Below are 19,035 nucleotides of genomic sequence, written 5' to 3'. Positions count from 1 at the left end.
GAGTGTAGTTTTAGTTGTTAGGAGAGCCCATTGAAGGCTAGGAGAGATGAAAGGTCATGGCGAGCTTCAAGGACATGAAAGGTCATTGTCTCTTGGAACAATGGGGGATTGTTCTGCCCCATTATTTCTAGCCAACCACGAAGTCAGGTGATGGAAGAGATACCACCAGCTTAGTCAGGTGAAACAGGAGAGGAAGATAATGCCCCTTCCAAAGAACAAAAGATAGCTATGATTTGCCTTTATTAAACAAAGTTGCACTTATTTGTGACCATCCTCTGAAAAGGGTTGTTTACTGACTTACTATTCCAGCCTGCTTTGTTCAGCACAGCCTCTGTAGGCCATCACATCTCTGGGAAGCAATCCAATGTGTTAGGAAATGTTGTTTAAGCTTTCTTCCCATGAAGAGGAGCCCCCAGGAGTACCACTGATGCGATACTTAACAATAAATTTAGTTGTTGTAGCTTTCTCACATTATTGGTGCTCCTAAAAGGTTTTCCTTCAAACGCACACAGAATAAAATTAACTATAAATATGAAATAAATTTGCTTCAACACTTTATAGCATCTTATCATAAATTCTAGAGCAAATATCAGAGAAAGTTTACAGCAAACTGCATTAGTTGCTACAGTAGAGAGAGCAGAGACCTACAGTTGTGTGAAAACAGATTTGCTTTTGGACTTCTCTTACATAAAGGGAAATGGCTGAAGTCTCTTCTGTGCTCTGCAGTAACTTTAGGTGACTATGTCCTTGTGTTTAAGGGAGAAACAAAAATTCTGCAATATTATTTAATAAAACACAGCGTAAGTTTAATAAAACACAATTTATGAGGAAAGCATTTCTGTTGGTAGATGAAACTATCAGCTCTTATATTTTTCCTGTGTCATCCACAAACCTCAAGTAATTGTTTTCAGGGGAAAAAAAAAAAAAAAAAAAAAAAAGGAAAAGCAGGACTTTTCATATGATTTCTCAGTTATACAGAACGATGTCTTAGTCAAACACAAAACAACTTTTTCTCTTTGTCTTCCCTCTGTCTGCAAACAAAGCACATCCCAAGGTCCATCTTTTGTCTGCACAATAAAGACCAGTTTCTTCAGGTTTAGATTTCCAGATTGCTTCACCTTTTTCTACTAGATCTCTAATACCCTTTCCTGGGTTTCTTTTTATAATCCTTTCTACAACAGAGCTGCCAAAATACACCGAATTCTTATGAAACTGATAAAATGTGTGTATAATTCACTCCTATTATTTTGGAAAAATAAAACTACATGTAATTACTAGGTATCCCATCTTAAACGGTGCTGACCTTGTTTGAACTCCCCTTTTTAGCTATTCTGGGCCCCTCTTATCTCAGTTTTACTCCCAGCCACTCTTGCTCTTGCTTTCTGACAACACAGATGGACGGCCTTGCACGAACTGATAACTCTGGTAATTTTTCAGCACAGTATTCAATAATAAAAAATGTTATTTTCAGAGTTCAGCAGACGTGTCGTATTTACACGTACACTGAAGAGGCGAGTAGCTATTTGGGAGCATGCTGTCTTTTGAGCCAGTGGACTTGCCAGCTTTCAGTTTGTGGATGCTTTGGTTTACTTAGCTCCTAGGTTTAGTAAGTGGAGTCTCTAAGGATAAAGAAAATCTTATTTTAAGTATTAATAAGTTTTTAGCTTTTTGAAATAATCTAGTCTTAAGCTTTCTCGTTAGAACTTTATTTAATTATTATGTGTGCATGCTATCAAATATTTTGTTACTTTCATATTAAAATGAACTGCACAGTGTAGGCTGCTGAATTCAAAATGGGAGCTATACAAAGGGTTAACCAGCAGAGAATTACAAATGAACTATCAGGAAAGTTGATTATTAATCCAGCAAGAGAGAAAATATCCTTCCAGTTAGCAAGAATTAGTACCTGAAGAGCTGATAATATTGTTCGGACTGTCGGTGTGGAATGGCAAAGCCAGGTAAGCTAGACATCTTCTGAAAGAAATAAAAGCTTGTATTTGTTTTTCATTGAAGAATTTAGATTTTAAAGAATCTCAGTTGCTTTACTTAAGCTGTCAGCAGATGAAACAGCATGTGTTGATCCTCAATTTCCTCCCTTATTAATGAAATAAAATAGTGGTTTAATGTTGGTAAGAAGAACTACGAGCTATGGAGTATATTTAACTGTGAAATATCTTAACAATTTTTTAATTGTTTTGTGGCTAAGTGTGAGAATTGATCACAAAACCTGAAGAGTTCTTTGCAACAGCAAGCTAATGTTGCTTTATAATTCTTTCTTTAGTTGTTCTTGAACATATTGTGAAAGTTTATGGAAGCTTTTATGTTGCAGAGCTTTTTTACTTGCAGGGTTATTAGACTTCAGTTTTCACATAGTATGAATGACGTATTCAAATTTGTTTGGAAATACTGTGAACATGTTTGTTTTCATTAAAAAATATATATTTTTTGGCAGGGCTTCAAAATCTATGATCTCTAGTTATAAGAAAATGGATGTTTCGTAAATGTGCCACCATGTTTATATAGAGAAATGCAAATCAAACCATTAGATCAATTGGACATAATCTTCTAATTTTACTGATTTTACTTAAGTCTCATAACTCTGTTGGGGAAAAACTTTGATATTTGCCTTCTATATTTATATTGATTATTTTAATAGGTAGTGTGAGCACTTACATTTTCAACAGCCTTCACTATTTTGTTTATTATATGTCTAAAATGTTGTCAATAGTAACAGCTAAATACTGTAGAACTTAGAAAGTTTTTTTTTTCCTATGTTGGACATTGTTACTTGAATTAGTAGCATTTTAAAAAATTCTGATTTGTTGTAGAATGGTATTAAATATGCATATAGTGTTGCTAGAGTATCTGTTGTGGTGAAAGAGAGTTTGTAATTCTCAGATTTTAACTTATTTCTATGTAGTAGCCTGAAAGCTACCTGACAGAGATTGTGGTGTTACAAGAATTTAAAAACAACAGATTAAAAGCAAAGCAACCTAAGTCTGAAGGCTGAGTCCCTGTAGCAATTTAGTTCGACGTGGTAACCACACAGAAAAGAAGAAAGTTTTTGATACGGCCTAGGGCAAAGGCGAAAGGGAAAGAAGGCAGGAACAGGCAGTGAAGAAAGTGAAAAGGGAAGTGACATTGGTTGACAGGCCTTGCTGTTTTACCTGTGACTTTGGCCTACTCGAGCAGAGGCAGCTGGTGTCCAGCTTCTCTAAAGAGTGGCCCATCAACTTTGAGTAAAGAGAAGTGCCAGAATTTCTGAGGATAGAGCTAGCAGTGCAACAGATGGAGGTGTTTTGGAAGCTCTGCTAAACATTCTGATACAGGGTAGCAAATAACTTCTAGTGGCACAGTTTATCCCAGTATTTTTTAGAAGAAGGACCTCACAAATGAGCTGCTTTGCCTGACTTTGAACACTAGAATCTAGGGAATGTGTAAAGAGCAAGAAAACCGATGATGCAAAATTATCAACACAGGAAATGATATACGTGGAAAAACAAGATTGTAATTAGTGGAGGAAAGTAAGAAACTGATTAGAGGAATGAAGTTTCCCAGATGTTTAAGGCAAAAATGAAAGTTAAATTAGAGAAGCTCTGCTAACTAGTGTTGGAGAAGAATGCTTGATTCAGAATGGGAAAGCTACTTGTAAAATTAGGAAAGAGCTGGCAACTGAGTTGAGCTCAAATGTTTTACTGCACGAGTGAATCTTTGGAATGCTCTGCTTGGAACATCATCAGGAACAACCAGTGTAGTTCTGTGGAAAACAACAACAACAAAAAACCCAGCAACACAAGTCCAACAAAATTAAACCTGCTGCGTGATTATTTGGAATGAGTAAAGGTTGTTATTGGGTTACTGTTTGGGTTTTGTAGAAGTATTTCAGGATTTATTGTATTTTCTATGCACGTGTAGCTGACATCTGAGCTCTAACACTGTACTGGTTCAAGTGACAGACTTTAATAATCATTTTCAAATCTATTGTTTTAGTTTATTACCAGAATCCTGAATCATCAAATACCACCTACCCGCAACTAAAGAGAAACAGTCTTGGAAAAATTCAGCTATAAGCCACTGTAAATTATCTGTTATTTAACTTTCATAATTTATAGTAATATGATAAAAGTAACATTCTTAAATATAAAAAGAAGAAAAAAGAGCAGAAACTCTTTTGTGCTCATTCCAGTGATTAATTTCAAACTTAGCAATATCATATAAAGTAAAAAAAATCCCCCCCACAGCCATTTCTTCAGGGTTCTACTTTTTCTTGCTTTTGTGCCAGTCATAGCTTTTCAGTTGTCTGTTTAAAACAGAAGAAAAATTTTTTAAAAAGTTTGCCGTAGTTTGATGTGTCTGGAATTGGTTGATAAGAACATCATCTGATTTAGTAGAAGTAGCTTCACGGAGCATGTTAAGTGAAATTGCTGCCTTTTCTTCAATGCAGACTGCCTTGCTCCTGGCCTCCTCAAAGGATTGAGGCTTTGTGATGAATTTCCAGAGTAATTTCCAGAGGTTTCTGACTAACCAACTGTACATCTGGAAACAGCTGCAATTTGGGGGCAGCTGCTGAAGCAGCTTACCTGCAGCAAGCAAACCCTTCCTGTTATGACGTGGTTGGGACTGTAAGATGACATGATCGGTGGGGTGGAGCTTGAAATATCTACATGTTGCTTCATTCTCTACTTTATAAAAGCCTGGTGCTAGCAAGACACTTGTCTGCAGAAACAGATGGCCAAAGCAAAGGTTGGGCCAGAGTTTTTTGTTTCTTGGACCACACCTCATCTTTGATGACAGTATTGGAGAGAGAATATGTTTCAGTTCATTAGGAGCTCAATGAGGCTATGTGGATAACACTGAAGTATTTTATAAGATTCAGTGTGAAGCTGCATAGTTCAAGGAAGCTCATGTCTTATTAGCTATGGCTAAGGTCAGTTATCCACACAATGAGGGGGAAACTCTTTCATAAACAAGTAGATAAATATGGTGCAGCTGGTGCTTAGCTGTGCTTTGGGCTATTGCATTACCAAAGGAGCTCACGGTCAGCTCCAGCTCTTGAAGAGTCCTTGCAGAGCATCAGCAGCTTTGGGTGGCTGGATGCAAAATTACTAGGGTGCATCATAAAAAAAAAAAAAAGGATAAATTCAGGACAAGAGAGACAAGGGAGGATATATGTAGAAGCACAAGTCTACTTTTAGAAGAAGGTAAAATTTGAAATGTTAGAACTGAAAAGTATTTAAACCTATGAAATTGAAACAATAAATAAAGCAGACCACTAAGTCTAATGGCTTGTGGGTTTTACTTTCAACACAAGCTACTAAGTGTTCAGTGCTTTTAGAAAATGCCAAGGTTTGTAGGTATCCGTCATCTCTTGATCAATCACTGATAATGTAGAGAGAAATCTTTGAAGATTTCATTTTGGCTTTGGACTAGCATTTTTACTGTCTGATGGAAAACAGTATTTTAAACAGCTGCAAAGAGAGAATAGCATGAAGAGTTAATTGAATCATATGATGTTGGGGGGAAAATATTTTGTTCCTTTTTTTCCTCATTAGAAGTAGAAGTTACACGTGTTCTTTATTATATCCAACATATTTCAATAGTGTTTTAAAAGACTTATAAAACAGTGAATTTTTGAAGACACATTTTATTTTCAGCTCCTAAGTCTTGGAGTAATCAAATGTGTCATTTTTCTTTATCTGAATATGGTTTTGTGGTAGAAGTGGATGATAGTTCCTAATATCCATAGAACTGTAAAACGTAATCCTCTTATTGTTTTTTTACAGAGGCATTGGTTGTATTTTATAGATGTTATGGAGAATCTGTTAGTATTTCTTCCAAGATAGTACAAATCAGCATTTGTGCAATTATTAATTATTCCAAATGTCTTAATTGTAGCTAAAACAACAACAAAACACACACACAAACCCAGCAAAACCCAACAAATTAGCTCTAATTGTATTCACCCAAGTTTGTGGGAGCCAAAGGACAGTAATTGACTGTTGTCCCACAAACTGCTCTGTTTTACTAACCAGACTGATGAGGCTGGGCTTTGCAGGTGTTCAGTGTAGGAGGTAAGCAGTAGTATTCCTGCAAACCAGAGATTTGTCAGGACCTCTAATTAAATAGGACAGACTGACCAACCTCTATTGCCCTGGGAGAAAGGCAAAGTTGGGTGCTTCTGTGCCATAACTCAAAGATGCAGCCAACTGCTTAGGGGTATCAGGAAGGAAGATGATCCTCTTTTGACCTCTCTGCCGAATGGATAGGGGTGGCTCATGTAGGCTGTATATCATAGTTCCTCTGAAACATGGTAGTTTATGTGCATGTGCAAGTTTCCTACCATTTTACAGTGAGAGAATCATCTATTAAACTTGAGTGTGAATTACAGCAGGCAAATCCTAACTATTTACCTTCATTTTCTTTCAAACAGACTTTTCATTGTGACATTTATTTAATTTAGACTTTAAGATATTTGTTCTACTCTCCTATTAGCTTGGATTAAAAAAAAAGGCACAACATATACATAAGCATACATCTCAATTTTTCCATGAAAAACATGAGTTAAATCATGTATGTCTTTGTTCTTCTTTTAACCAGGGCAAGCTTTCAGCATTTATTGGAGTAACTAATTTATTGGAGTTACTAGTGCTTATGTTGAATCATTCTTGTCTGTGATTTTTCTTTGCGAGAAATATTTTTTGTACATTGATTATTTCTTCTCCTCTCTCCTTCTCCCTTAGTCTGTTTAGCACTATCATTGTGTTAGGGGCACACTTTCGAGGCAAAAATAACTAGCTGCTGGTGACCCTGTGCAACTGTCTGGTAAACAGTGTTGTTTAATGTAAAGGTCAGATAAAAATTGTTTTGTTTTACGTTCCTAGTAGGAAGGGAGCTGCTGTGTTATAAGTGAGAGAATAATAACCTGCTTTTCAGCTACTGCTTTTCAGGATTCAGACCTGGGAGCTGAGTGCATACTTGTCTAGATCTTCTACATGAAAGAAGGAGCAAAGCTTTGGAATTGTTGTTGAAGTCAGCTAAAGCAATCAGGAATAGCAGTTTGTTTCAGGATCAGGTTCTGCTTTAAGTTATGTCACTATTGTTCTGAAGTTTATGAACTTTGCTATGATTATGCTCTCCTCCAACTGTAATGTGTAATCCAGAGATACTGTGCTATGTCTTCTGCTATCTGTCTGTAGCATGCAAATAAAATGAGTGAAAAGTGACTACTTCATCTGCTAGTATCAATAGTAACAGCCTTATTGTGCATGAGATGTCATTTTTTCATTTTCCTAAAATCGATGTTTTCAGGGAATAAATTAGAAATGTAGATGGGTTCCAGGAAAAAAAAAAAAAGTATTTATGTGCTGTCAGACCATTAGCCTTTAAGGGTACAGTCAACATGCTTAGTTGGTAGGTGATCGTAGAAGTCTTGGAAACAAAATTGCTTGCACGCTTTCAACAGCTTAGTGGCTGCTGAAATATAGGAAGAATGATTTACTACATTTGTATCATTGAAACACAACTAATTCTTAGTTGAATTTTAATTCATCAGTGGTGATGTTCTGATTTTAATTCTACATCTCCAGCAGTCCAGCAACTCTTTTACTTTTAAAAATGTGCCCATATATCTGAATACATCTTCATAAATTATTAAAACCGTACCAAATGGATTGACTGATGCCAGTCAAGTCTAGACAGACTGAACCATGCAGCAAGCAGTTGAGAGAAAAAATAATATTTATTGTTATTTTAAAAATATCTAGCTTTGTGAACCTGAACAATGATTGTTAGACCTAGATTAGGAAGTGATCAATCCTTTAGAATATTTGTTAGTTAAGATTTTGTTCTTGTAGTATGATGTACATAATGCAGTCAAATAGTGACTATATTAGTTATTTTAGGACTCCTTACTAACAATTAGCTTAGTGAATTCCTTCCACATTCTGTACGTGTGCATCTGTCCAACCAATGTATAGGTATATCCAGGTTGTATATTTCTTTTAAGTCTACATGTTTATTTATGTGTATACAGAAGTATACACAGAAATACATAATTATGCACCCACATACAAGTCTTTGTTGTCCTGTATTTATGTAAAAATATATTTACATACATATACATGCATATAATACACATTTATATACACATACATAATAATATTCTATATAATTTTTATGTTAATATTAGGTACAAAACTTCATACTTCTATGTATACATGTGTTTGTCTTGTGCATCATTCCAATTTCAGAGATGACATTCTGGATTTTAGAGGAGTAGTACACTATCAGCCAGAATATTGAGAATTGATAAGATTGGTATTGATTAGTTTACTTCTGAGTCTTCCAGACTATTTGTAGCTGTTTTACTTACAAAAGGGTTGAGACTGTTCCAGCACATCAGTGGTCTTATAACCATCCTGACAATCCACCTTGCACTTTCAGGACTTACAATTCAGGGAGGGAATTGGACGTTGTACTTATTTACATATTACCTAAAATATTTATTAAATTGCTTTCAGAGATTACAGAGGTCATATAAATGATCTTTGTCAACTTGATTTCCAGCCCTGCCCCCACTCCCAATAATTTAAATGAAAAAGCTATCATAGACCAGTTTCCACTCCATATCTGTAGAAGTAGCATGATCATTAACTTGATAAATCTCACCACATGAGGTGTCCTCTAATTTATTTGTTAGTCTGCAATATAATTCCTTTTCTTGTTGTTTGTATTGCCTTTCCTCTGGAATGCCATAATCTTCTAACCTGTGTTTTGTTGTTGTGAAAGCTGTAAATGTACCAAAACAAAATAGCTTTCATGTGCTTTTGTTGTTGTTGTTAGAAAATAGTTTTTATGATTTTATAGTTTTTATCTATAAATGTTTCCTCCTTTTTTTTTTTCCAGTATTAATCCTACTTTGCTGATCAAACCTTTCCAGTTAGAAGACATGTTTATCACTTTTCCCTCAAATAGAAGATAATAAAGTACCCATGCTTTACAGCTTGAACATATATAAAACCTTTTTCTACAGCTTTGAAGCCAATGGACAAGTGATCAATCCCAATGTCATTTCTTTTTGTTTATACTCTGAAAGAGAGCTTTTCTGCTGAAATATTTGTGCCTGCATTTTTTAAAAGTCTTACAGCAGATGGCTCTTAAATTACCTCTATCAGTTTGTAATCACAGAGAAATACAGTTGAAAATTTAGAGAAATGTAATCCTTTGTTACACAATAATTTTAAGTTACTGTTTGAAAAAACATTTATAGGTTGAAAATCATGGATTAAATAGTGACATAGCACATTATATTGTACTTGATGACAAATGCAGGATGCAATATAGAAACACAGAATGATGAATCTAAACATACATTTTTCTTAATCTGGAAATTTTAACTATATAGGAGATCTAAGAGTGAACATAACCAAGTATAAATCAAATTGGCCCTTGATTACACTTAACCTTATTATGAAAGCTGATTTGGAGGCAAACTACCAAATGCTGTCGTTTTGATATAAATAATTTCACTCTCACCAGCTAATTAATTGAGCTGAACATTTTACCTCACATGATACTTAATACCGTCTAATATACAGAGGCTAAGATTTAAACTTTATTTTGTTGTGGAGTCCTATGACGTGACTCTTTTTTCTTTGAATCAGTTTATTCTGCTTTTTTCCCCTTCTTTTTCTTTTCTTGCTACTCTAAGATAACAATAAACTAAATTATGTTGTGTTTTTTTCCTGTACCTGTTCATTGTTTAATTTTTTAAAATACATTATTTCAGAAAGCAAAGATTCTCATGGTGTTACTGAGATTTGTCTTTTTCTTCCTTCTTTTTTTTTTTTTTTCCCAGTTTGTATTTTGTGAACATAAAGAACAGGGAAGCCAAAAAAGCTTTCTTCATAAGATAGGTGAGGCCTTTGATGAGGCTTTTATATATATTCCAAAAACATGCCACAAGCCTGCTCTGAATGAAAGGACCAGATAGTATCTTTCTTGACACAATTGCTTGAATTCTTGTGTGATTGGTAAAGATTTGCTATTGCCATGAGAGCATCAACCCATTTTATTGAACCACTGAACACGTGCTCTTGTGTTCTGTGGTGACCTGAGAATTCTAGACTAGTGAGAAAGGGACAAAGGAAAGCTTTTGTATTTCATTTTGGCTTCAAGAGCTTTATTCCCACTGAGCAGTGTTTTCAAATTAGTTCCACACACTCATGTAGGGAGTCATTTTCTGCTAGCTGATTGTAGGCTCACTGATAATGGTTTAACTGCTTTGCCACTTTAGCTTGCAGATCTTTTTTTCTTACATTTTCATTCTGTTTAATACTACTGACATATTCGAATGCCCAAATATTTCTCTCTAGTCTGTGGAGTGGGGTTATTTGAATTCTGAGAAATCTCATTAAAATCATTAAGCTCTATACAGGCATATGTACTTCATTTATAAATTACACACCAGATTATAAGATCAAGCATATAATTTTCAGAGTTTAAAATTTTTATTGGATCAAGTTTTTTTAATACACTGGTTTGTCACCTAAAAAGCCCTTTTTCACAGGCACTTTTTCTCTCTGTTCTGATAACAAGCATGGTGCAATTATCCAATCTTTGTTATCCAATTCTTATAGTTTATAGGTTGATAACCACTCAGTGAGCTATGGCATGGACCTTCCCCTGCTGCATTCCCTAAAAAACAAAAACAAGAAAGAAAGAAGAAAGAAACCCCTCTACACTAACCATTAAATCGTAGGATGATCTAGAGATAAAAGCAGAATCTCTTTTTTGCTTTCCAAATATTTGCATGGCCTTCAAAAGCTATTTGCCTTTTGTGTTTATATTGGATTTATTTTTTTGGCCTACATGCAGAAAGAGAATGATACATAGTGAATAATGGACAATAGAGAGGGAAATGCTCTCAGCTTTCACATCCAGCCTGTGTTTTGTAATATTTTTAATGCCATCTATTTTTATTTAAATAGAAATTGCTGACTATTGTAAAGGGTTGTAAATGTGAAAGTGTAAGATAAAGTACTGTACAAGCAGACTATCTGCAGGTTGACAGGTGACAAGAGAGACAGACGAGAGTTGGTAGAGTGCCATTTTCTGCTGCAAAACTTTGAGACTTCACATTATTTCCATGTGTGGCAGAACAGTGTAAAGTTTCAAAAGTCAGTGTTCTGTCATTTGCAGAATTACTTTTTGCTGTTCCTGAAAGGGGGAGTTTTGTATCTGTAAAGCTTTATAAATCTTCACTTGGGCAAAAGGAAAAATGCCCTGGTTGAAAGCTGAGATCTGTGTCGTATAATCTTCAGGGAAACTGGCAGCCTGTGTCTTGGAAAGGTACGCTCAGATGGATGAAGAACTGGCTGGAGGGCCAGGTCCAGAGAGTGGTAATGAATGGAGTTAAATCCAGTCGGTGATTGATCACTAGTGGTGTTTCTCAGGGGCTGGTACTGGGGCCTGTTCTGTTTGATAACTTTATTGATGATCTGGGTGAGAAGATGGAGTGCACCCTCAGTAGGTTTGCAGATGACACCAAGTTGGGAGGAAGCGTTGATCTGCTTGAGAGTAGGAAAACCTTTCGGAGGGATCTGGACAGGCTGTATTGATGGGCTGAGACCAGTGGGATGAAGTTCAACGAGCCCAAGTTCTCCTCCTTGGTCCCAACAACCCCACGCATCACTACAGGTATGGGGCAGTGGCTGGAAGACAGTGCAGAGGAAAAGGAGCTGGAAATGTTGGTCAGTGCTCAGTCAAATATGAGCCAGCAGTGTGTGAGGTTGCCAAGAAGTCCAATGGCATCGTGGCTTATATCAGTAGTGTTGCCAGCAGGAGCAGGAAGGATATTGTCCCCCTGTACTCATCTCTAGTGAGGCTGCATCTCAAGTACTGTATTCAATTTTGGGCTTCTAACTACAAGAATGACATCCAGGCCCTGGAGCATGTCTAGAGAAGGGCAATGAAGCTGGTGAAGGAACTGGAGCACAAGTCTTGTGAGGAGCGGAATTGGGATTGTTTCATGTGGAGAAGAGATGGCTCAGGGGAGACCTCATTGCCCTCTACAGTGACTTGAAAGGAGGTTGTGGCAAGGTGGGGGTCAGCCTCTTCTCCTGGGTAATTACAGACAGGACTAAAGGGAATGGCCTCAAGTTGTGCCAGGGGAGGTTTAGGTTGAATATTAGGAAAGACATCTTCTCTGAAAGACTGGTTAGACAATAGAATGGGCTACCCAGGGAGGTGGTTGAGTCACTGTCCCTGGAGATGTTCAAGAAATGCGTAAATGTGGTACTAAGAAACATGGTTTATCATGCAATATTGATGGTAGGTGGACAGTTGGACTGGATTTTAGAGGTCTTTTCCAAACTTGATGATTCTATGATTCTATCTTCTGTTCTTTCCCTCTGGATGGCACAAGAGATTCCTTTGAACCTGTGTTGTACCTCATGGATTTTTTTCCACTGAAAGAACAGTAATTCAGCGAGTTTATTTTTCATATGATTTGATGTAAAAGGTCATATTCAAGGGAGGGACTGTTTTGTAATCACTCTTCCCAAGGTAATCTTTTCTGTTGCTCATCTTGCTCCCTCGTCATGTAACATACTATCTTGTGATTTTGTTAAAGAGTTGAGATGGAGGTGTTCCCCAAATTTATTTACTGTAATAATCAATGAATTTGATGCCAATAACTTGAAGACAGATGTGATCCAGTGATTTAATTGAAGTATCGCAATTAACATACATTAAAAACGTATATATTTATAACATATATAAATATATTTCACACATGTATGTCATAAGGCTCTTAGTAGGTTACAGTTTGTGAAAATTACAGTCAGTTAATAATGTGTCAGCTCCCCACTGTGTGCTTTGTAGGATACTGAATGGGTGTTACATGATTTATTTCCTAGATTTTGCAGGTTTTTTTGTAGCATGCCAGATGCCTTGCTGATTGCTTGGTGAAGCCTAGAGCATGAGCTCCCTCCTGCAATGTTTAAGTTTTTCTGCATTTACTTAAAAGTATTACAGTCTTAAAATCAGAAAAATCACTTCCTCCAAACTTTCATAAAGAACATTTTCTGTTTTAGTGAGAGTATTGTTTTAATGTAGATGCACATTTGTGTGACAATCCTAATTTACTTCAGTTTTTTGAATTGTAGGGAGTGCATTCATAATGAAGCAAATGTATTCTAATGTTGCTAGAATGATCACAATGATCTCAGTAATTTATACACTTCTCTGTGATTTTATGAAAAAAACAATAAACCAACCCAACAGCATTTATTATGCGTTTATTAACACTGTCCATAACATAGTAGGATCCCCTCTCCTTTTATCGCTTCCACTCTGATGTGTTTTCTTGACTTCCTCATATCTTCTCATTCTTTCATTCAACTGGTATGGCATATTGATAAAAGTGAGGTGATGCTTTTGCTTGTAGATTTAGGAAATGGGAACATCCAGTTAAGTTTCTCAGTTCACTTTACTCATTGTAGTTCTGGTGATTTTTTTGCAGTCTTTTGGGATCACAGTACACCGTTTCTGTTCAAATTTTTGCATCTGTTCTCCACAGCACTCATGCTTGAAAACCAGTTAGGAGGTATTGAAATACATATTTTCAGAAAGCATAAAATCCTGAGATGATTGATGACTGGAGATAAAAATTGGTAGTTTCAAGGTGCAAGGTGTTCAAGTAAGCTATATGTCTTTATGGTATTCTGCCATATTGCCATGCAGAATGTTGCGTTAGGATAGTATAATTTAAACACAGTGGATAAATTTCTGTGTGACATCAAGAATGTTCAACACCATCGTGTACAGCAACTGGATGTAATAGGCAAAGAAATTAAAGGGAGTTTAGAAAATGAAAAATTGTGCAAACCGTTGATTTAAGAACTGAGGATCTTATTTGGTGCTCACAAAAGTTTCCAACGTCCTTCTTTTTGTAGTTTTAATGTACAGTACATATATAACGTATGTATTTCTGAGCCTGGGTATACTATCTAGTATCTAGAATGAGATATACATTTATAATGCTTGGCTTTCAGATTTAAGTCTGAGCAAACCAAGAGCTCAGTAAGGTCGGGCTATAATAGTTCCTAAATGTAGGGCTTCTGAGAACTTGTTTGCAAATTGAAGGATTACTTCATCTAGCAAAAGTGATAAAGAAACTTACTAGAGTTGCAAAGAATCATTTCTGCAAATGTCACATAGAACCAATTACAATGGAATGAAAATATTTTTAGGATAGTTTGGAATTTTGGAGGTAGTTAAAAAGGACTGTTAAGGATGGGCATTTGAGATGTATATTTCAGTTCTACCTGTCTTTGATTTATATCTCATGTCCCCTGGTGAGTTATAGGCTTTAGTTCCCTGTCTTGTTTCTACTGATACCATATATCAGGAGAGTGAAGCTCAAAAATTTTTCATCTCCATCCTCTCATCTTATTGATGGAATTATAACCCTTATTTTCTTTCTGTTCCTCTTACCAATTTTGTGTGTAATTATTTATACAAAGTAGGACTGGTAGCAATTTCTAGGATTAATATCAAACAGACATTTATGTTTTAAACTTTGTTTGCTCTTAATTAACAACTTCTCAAAGCTCTCTGTTGTTTAAAGTTTCCATTTCTTACCTTCCTTATAGATCCGTATTTATTCTGCATAGTTTTCTTTGGAAATACCTGAGCAGTATTATACTAAACTATGCTATTAAGCATTTCTTGTATGTAGAATGAAGTCATTTTCTTTTTGTCTTTCATCATTTTTTCCTTGTTATTTATATATTTGGTTGTGGTTGCATTTCTTTGTGGAAGGTGAATCACCAATTTTCACAAGCAGGCTGAACTGGCACACTATTTGTACCCTAGCACAAAACATGGAATGTTTGGAATACTAAATCAATAACTGATCATTTTTGTAACATTTCTGATGACCATAGAGGAGGTGCTCCCAAAATCTTCTCATAGTATCTTACAATGCAGGAGTCATTCTATGCAACCTTTCACTTGGTCTTGAATGCAAGCTTTCAGATAGGCACCAGGCAGCCGCTCAGTCCCTGTCAGCCAAGTTAGTCTTGCATTCACAGCTCTGAGCATAACCTGGTCCCTGTGCTTGTTTCCTCACGACTGTCTTTCTTCTTTCCTTCCTTCCCACTCACTGGGCACTAAGACTAAATGCCTGGTAAAGTCACCAGGTAGTGTCCAGGGCATTTCTTGGCCCTGTCAATGGCCATTCAGAGCAAGGATGATAGAGAGTGGGTCCATAGCCTCAGGGTAAAGACTCTTAGAACTCTGGTGGTATCTGCAGGAGCCCAGGCAGAAATGTGGGCGCTGTTTCCTCTCAACTGTCCACAGATTCTGTCTAGTAACGCTGCACCCTAAAATACTTTGAGTGAAATCCTGATTCTGTTGAAGTCATCGGGCACTTAGGCATTATTTTTATTTCAGCAAGGATTTCACCATTATTTTTACTTCCCAGCTGTATTTTGTGGTGGTGTTGGGGACCCTGAACAATGATGAATGTGACTTCACATTGTGAAATAAATTATCTACTAGTTTCATCCTTGCCTTCTTCCCATTTGGATAACTGTAAGTGATATTCTCTGTTAATAAGCATGTACTTTGTCTAAATTGAATTTATTTTTCTTTTGACACACATACCATTTTATTATTAATCATCCCCTTCTGCCCTTTACCATACAATACAGCACTGTTATACTGATGGAACATACTTAATCTTCAGTATGTTGTATTTTAGTTCTATTGTTGCTTTCTCATTTCTATATGGAAAATCTATCTTTATTGGCTCTTAAATCATAGGTTAAGCCCTTATTGAAAACATGTTCTGTATGTACTACTTGCTAGAGAAAAAAGTTCTTTTGAAGGTATAGGCTAGGCATACAGAAATGCTTCACTATACAGTAAAAATTCAGAGGTCTCCTATATGTTATCTAAAGCTAGGTATATACCCAATTACTCAGCATCACATCATAAAAGAGATGCATACTATGTTCATGTCTGTCAGTGCCTTAAGTCATCATTCTTCAGCCTTTTTTAAATTCTCTTTTTATTGAAACCAAGAAACAAAACAAAGACAAAAAAATAAAAAGCAAAAATAACATCAATTAGATGTCAACATGACATCAAAGAGCATAATATATAATGAAAATAAATGTATGATCTGGTGACTCAATGATTTCTGTCCATATGGCATTTACAGAGAAGTAAAGAAAAGGCATTAAATAGCTACACATCTGCATTGAGGAAAATATGTAATATAAAGCTGGCCATAGTCACAGCACCAGTAGATTCTTAGCTGAGATTACCTAGAAATAAATAACATGCTGAGGGAAAGCCAGTTTCCAACAGATAATATGCGTTTAGAGATTAGTAAACTGAACAATGTTCAGGTTATGTATGTTTTAATACAGAAAATTAAGGAGGGAGCTGTTCTATTTGTTGGCAGTAGGCCCAAGTTCATAGATGGGTGTGTAGTGCAACTGCACACAAAGGGATGCAAAAGTACAATCAGAGAGGAAAAAAAGAAAACTTTCACAATAAATGTGACTATATGTTGAAAGTATTAAAATGAATACTGACTCCAAGCCTATTGCTGTACTGGCTGAAAGACACATGAAAAAGCCTCTTTGTATAAGTGGTAAGCACATAAAAAAACACTGAGAATCAGCTAAGCCTCTAAAATAATAATCTGGGAATTCCAGTCATTATTATAGTAAAGAGCATCATAACTTTTAGGTAAGTAGGCAAGGGGGGGAAAGAGGTGAGACTGTGGGGGTGGGAACTACAGAAAAAAAGCACACACAAAATACAGAAAGATCCAGAATCAAACACAGTCTCTGTATTTGAATTTGTTGTTCATTTTCAATGGAGTGATAACTGCAACAGCTCAGCCTGAACTGCCTGGATCAACACTTCCCTTTCTAAGGAACTTGGATGTGTTTCACAGCTTACATCTGGACAACAGAGTACAGGCTGAAAAAACACAAAAATACATCACGTATTCTCTTTGCATACTTAAAACCTGGATCTCATGTACAATAAATGCATGTGTAAACACACAAAAATGTATATGTAGAAATATATGTATCTACACACACATTCGCGTGTATACAATTCCAGTTCCACATTGAACTTCTCTTTTTTTTTGCTGTTAGGCCCAGTTCACAGATCTAGTATCTCTCTCTCCAGCTACTTAAGAAGCTCCTTCTTAGAATTTTGTTCCTTTTTTTCACCCAGTTGTCTTGTTATATAGCGGGGTATCTGAGATCTTTTTGTGTTAATCTTATTTTAAGTGTAGCTGCAGGCTTCAAAGAGGACAATAACTCATTGGACCTGGGAAACAGCTTCTTGTGGGTTCGGGCAACAAGTAATGAAGTCCTTACCATTTAGATCAGTGATAACTTTAGGGAACCCACTTGGTTGATGCTGTACATCACATTGTATGGCCGTGTATCATCAGGGTGGTAACAAAACACATTTTTGCCAGGACGTAGCTGGCGACTATGGATGGTAGAAGTGAGTAGAGTGCTGAGGCTGTGGGGAGAAGCAGAGCCAAAGGGTAAAAGAGTGGTGTACTGAAACCTCAAAGGAAACTTAAGAAGGGATGGTGTGAGTGTGTGCGTGTATGCATTTAAGTCTGAAGCCAGAAAACTATGAGGGCTATGTGGAACATTTCCTGGAGCTTACCACTAATAAATATGGTGGGATTGTCAACCCTGCTGTGCCCATACCTTCCGTACGGGCCTGTGCCAGTGCTCCTGTCATTGGTGGCTGGTGTGGCCTAACCAGAGGTACGACCCTGCGGCAGAACCCTCACAGCCTTCCCTCAGCATCACCCTGGCTCCCTGAGGCAGGGCTGCAACCAGTCTGCAGTACCACGGTGTTGGGCTGTCGGGGTGCAGGGTGTGTGGGGAGCTCCATTCTGTCTTCCTTGTTGAGGCTGTGAAAGGCTAGCACTGGAAACTAGCTTAATAACTTTGGTTATTCATGCACTCATTTATTTTGGGTGAAATAAGAGTAAACCACCAACCGTTATATCCCACAGCATATTAAAATGGCATGCATAGAACACAATTTTAAGTAACAACCAGTTTCTTTGTTTGCCTACTCTATCATTCTGTAATTGTAAAATAGTTTTTATGTTTAAAAATTGGGCTCATCTGCATCTCGTACGCATCACCAAAGCACTTTGGATATTACAGGCTACAGTCAACTTCATTTACTTAGTGTGGAACAGACCAGTCCCTCTCTGTATTGAGCAAAACAGAACTGCAACCTTTTCTGATACGGATTGACAGTGGTAATACTATAGGCATAATTCCAGTGATCATATAGCAGCACTGTGCCACAGCCTGTAAGCGTAGATCCTTGTGCCTGTGGAGGACAGAAAGCAATTCAGACTTTAACCCTTCAGAACTCCTCCCATATTTCATTAGTGTGAATAAGTCTCTCTTGAAAGCATAAAAGCTTTAATTCTGTTCTTCCAGGCAGGACTTTTAAACCTAATACTTACAGAAGTAAATTGTTCCTTCTAGTTTTTCACATTTACTTATGATGCCACACTCTGGCAAGCTTATTGGTTACATGCACGGTTTATGCAGCACTGAGATGCTAGGGTTGGGCTGTATCACTGATATGGACTGATGGAAGAGCAGTAGCGAGATGGTTTTTGTTTTGACTATTGTCTAAAGGGGAATTCCTGAAAAAGTTTCTTTACATATTTGCTGTAAGTCACAGTATTGAGTTTTGTACATGTTCAGTAATCATTGCAAGAGACTGTATTTCACTCTTTCATTCTTTTGTGTAACAAAATGATATTTTGTGCTGCTGACAATATTTAAATAAAAGCATAGGAGCCATTTTATAATCAAAATGAGAAGAAATTTTAAAAAATTAGTTAGCATGAGACAAGGAGAGGATTCCCAACTCTTTCAGGGATTTCAGAAAGTTGGCAGTAATGTGATTGTAGTAGGGTGCCTCTGGTACCTTTTGACAGCTTAATTAGCA

The 19,035-nt window shown here is 36.6% G+C and overlaps 1 protein-coding gene across 18 annotated transcripts in view; it reads left to right on the top strand.

Moving 5' to 3' along the window:
• The window catches only part of SOX6 (SRY-box 6), a 404,747-nt gene that overhangs the window by 142,269 nt on the left and 243,443 nt on the right, over window positions 1-19,035 (top strand). For 2 of the 18 annotated variants that reach the window (XM_025150678.3, NM_001398398.1), the window contains exon 1: window positions 1,480-1,958. The exons of 15 other annotated variants lie outside the window; for them this stretch is intronic. The gene's annotated coding sequence lies outside the window, so the exon portion shown is untranslated. Of the gene's footprint in view, window positions 1-1,479; window positions 15,598-19,035 lie in introns of those variants that run through there. One more of the 18 variants, XM_040700841.2, reaches the window with a different exon arrangement.

The sequence above is a fragment of the Gallus gallus genome, chromosome 5 (genome assembly GCF_016699485.2).
Source record: "Gallus gallus isolate bGalGal1 chromosome 5, bGalGal1.mat.broiler.GRCg7b, whole genome shotgun sequence".
NCBI classification, from domain to species: Eukaryota; Metazoa; Chordata; class Aves; order Galliformes; family Phasianidae; genus Gallus; species Gallus gallus.
Note: the sequence above shows the minus strand (reverse complement) of the source record. Positions and strands in the feature narration are given on the sequence as shown.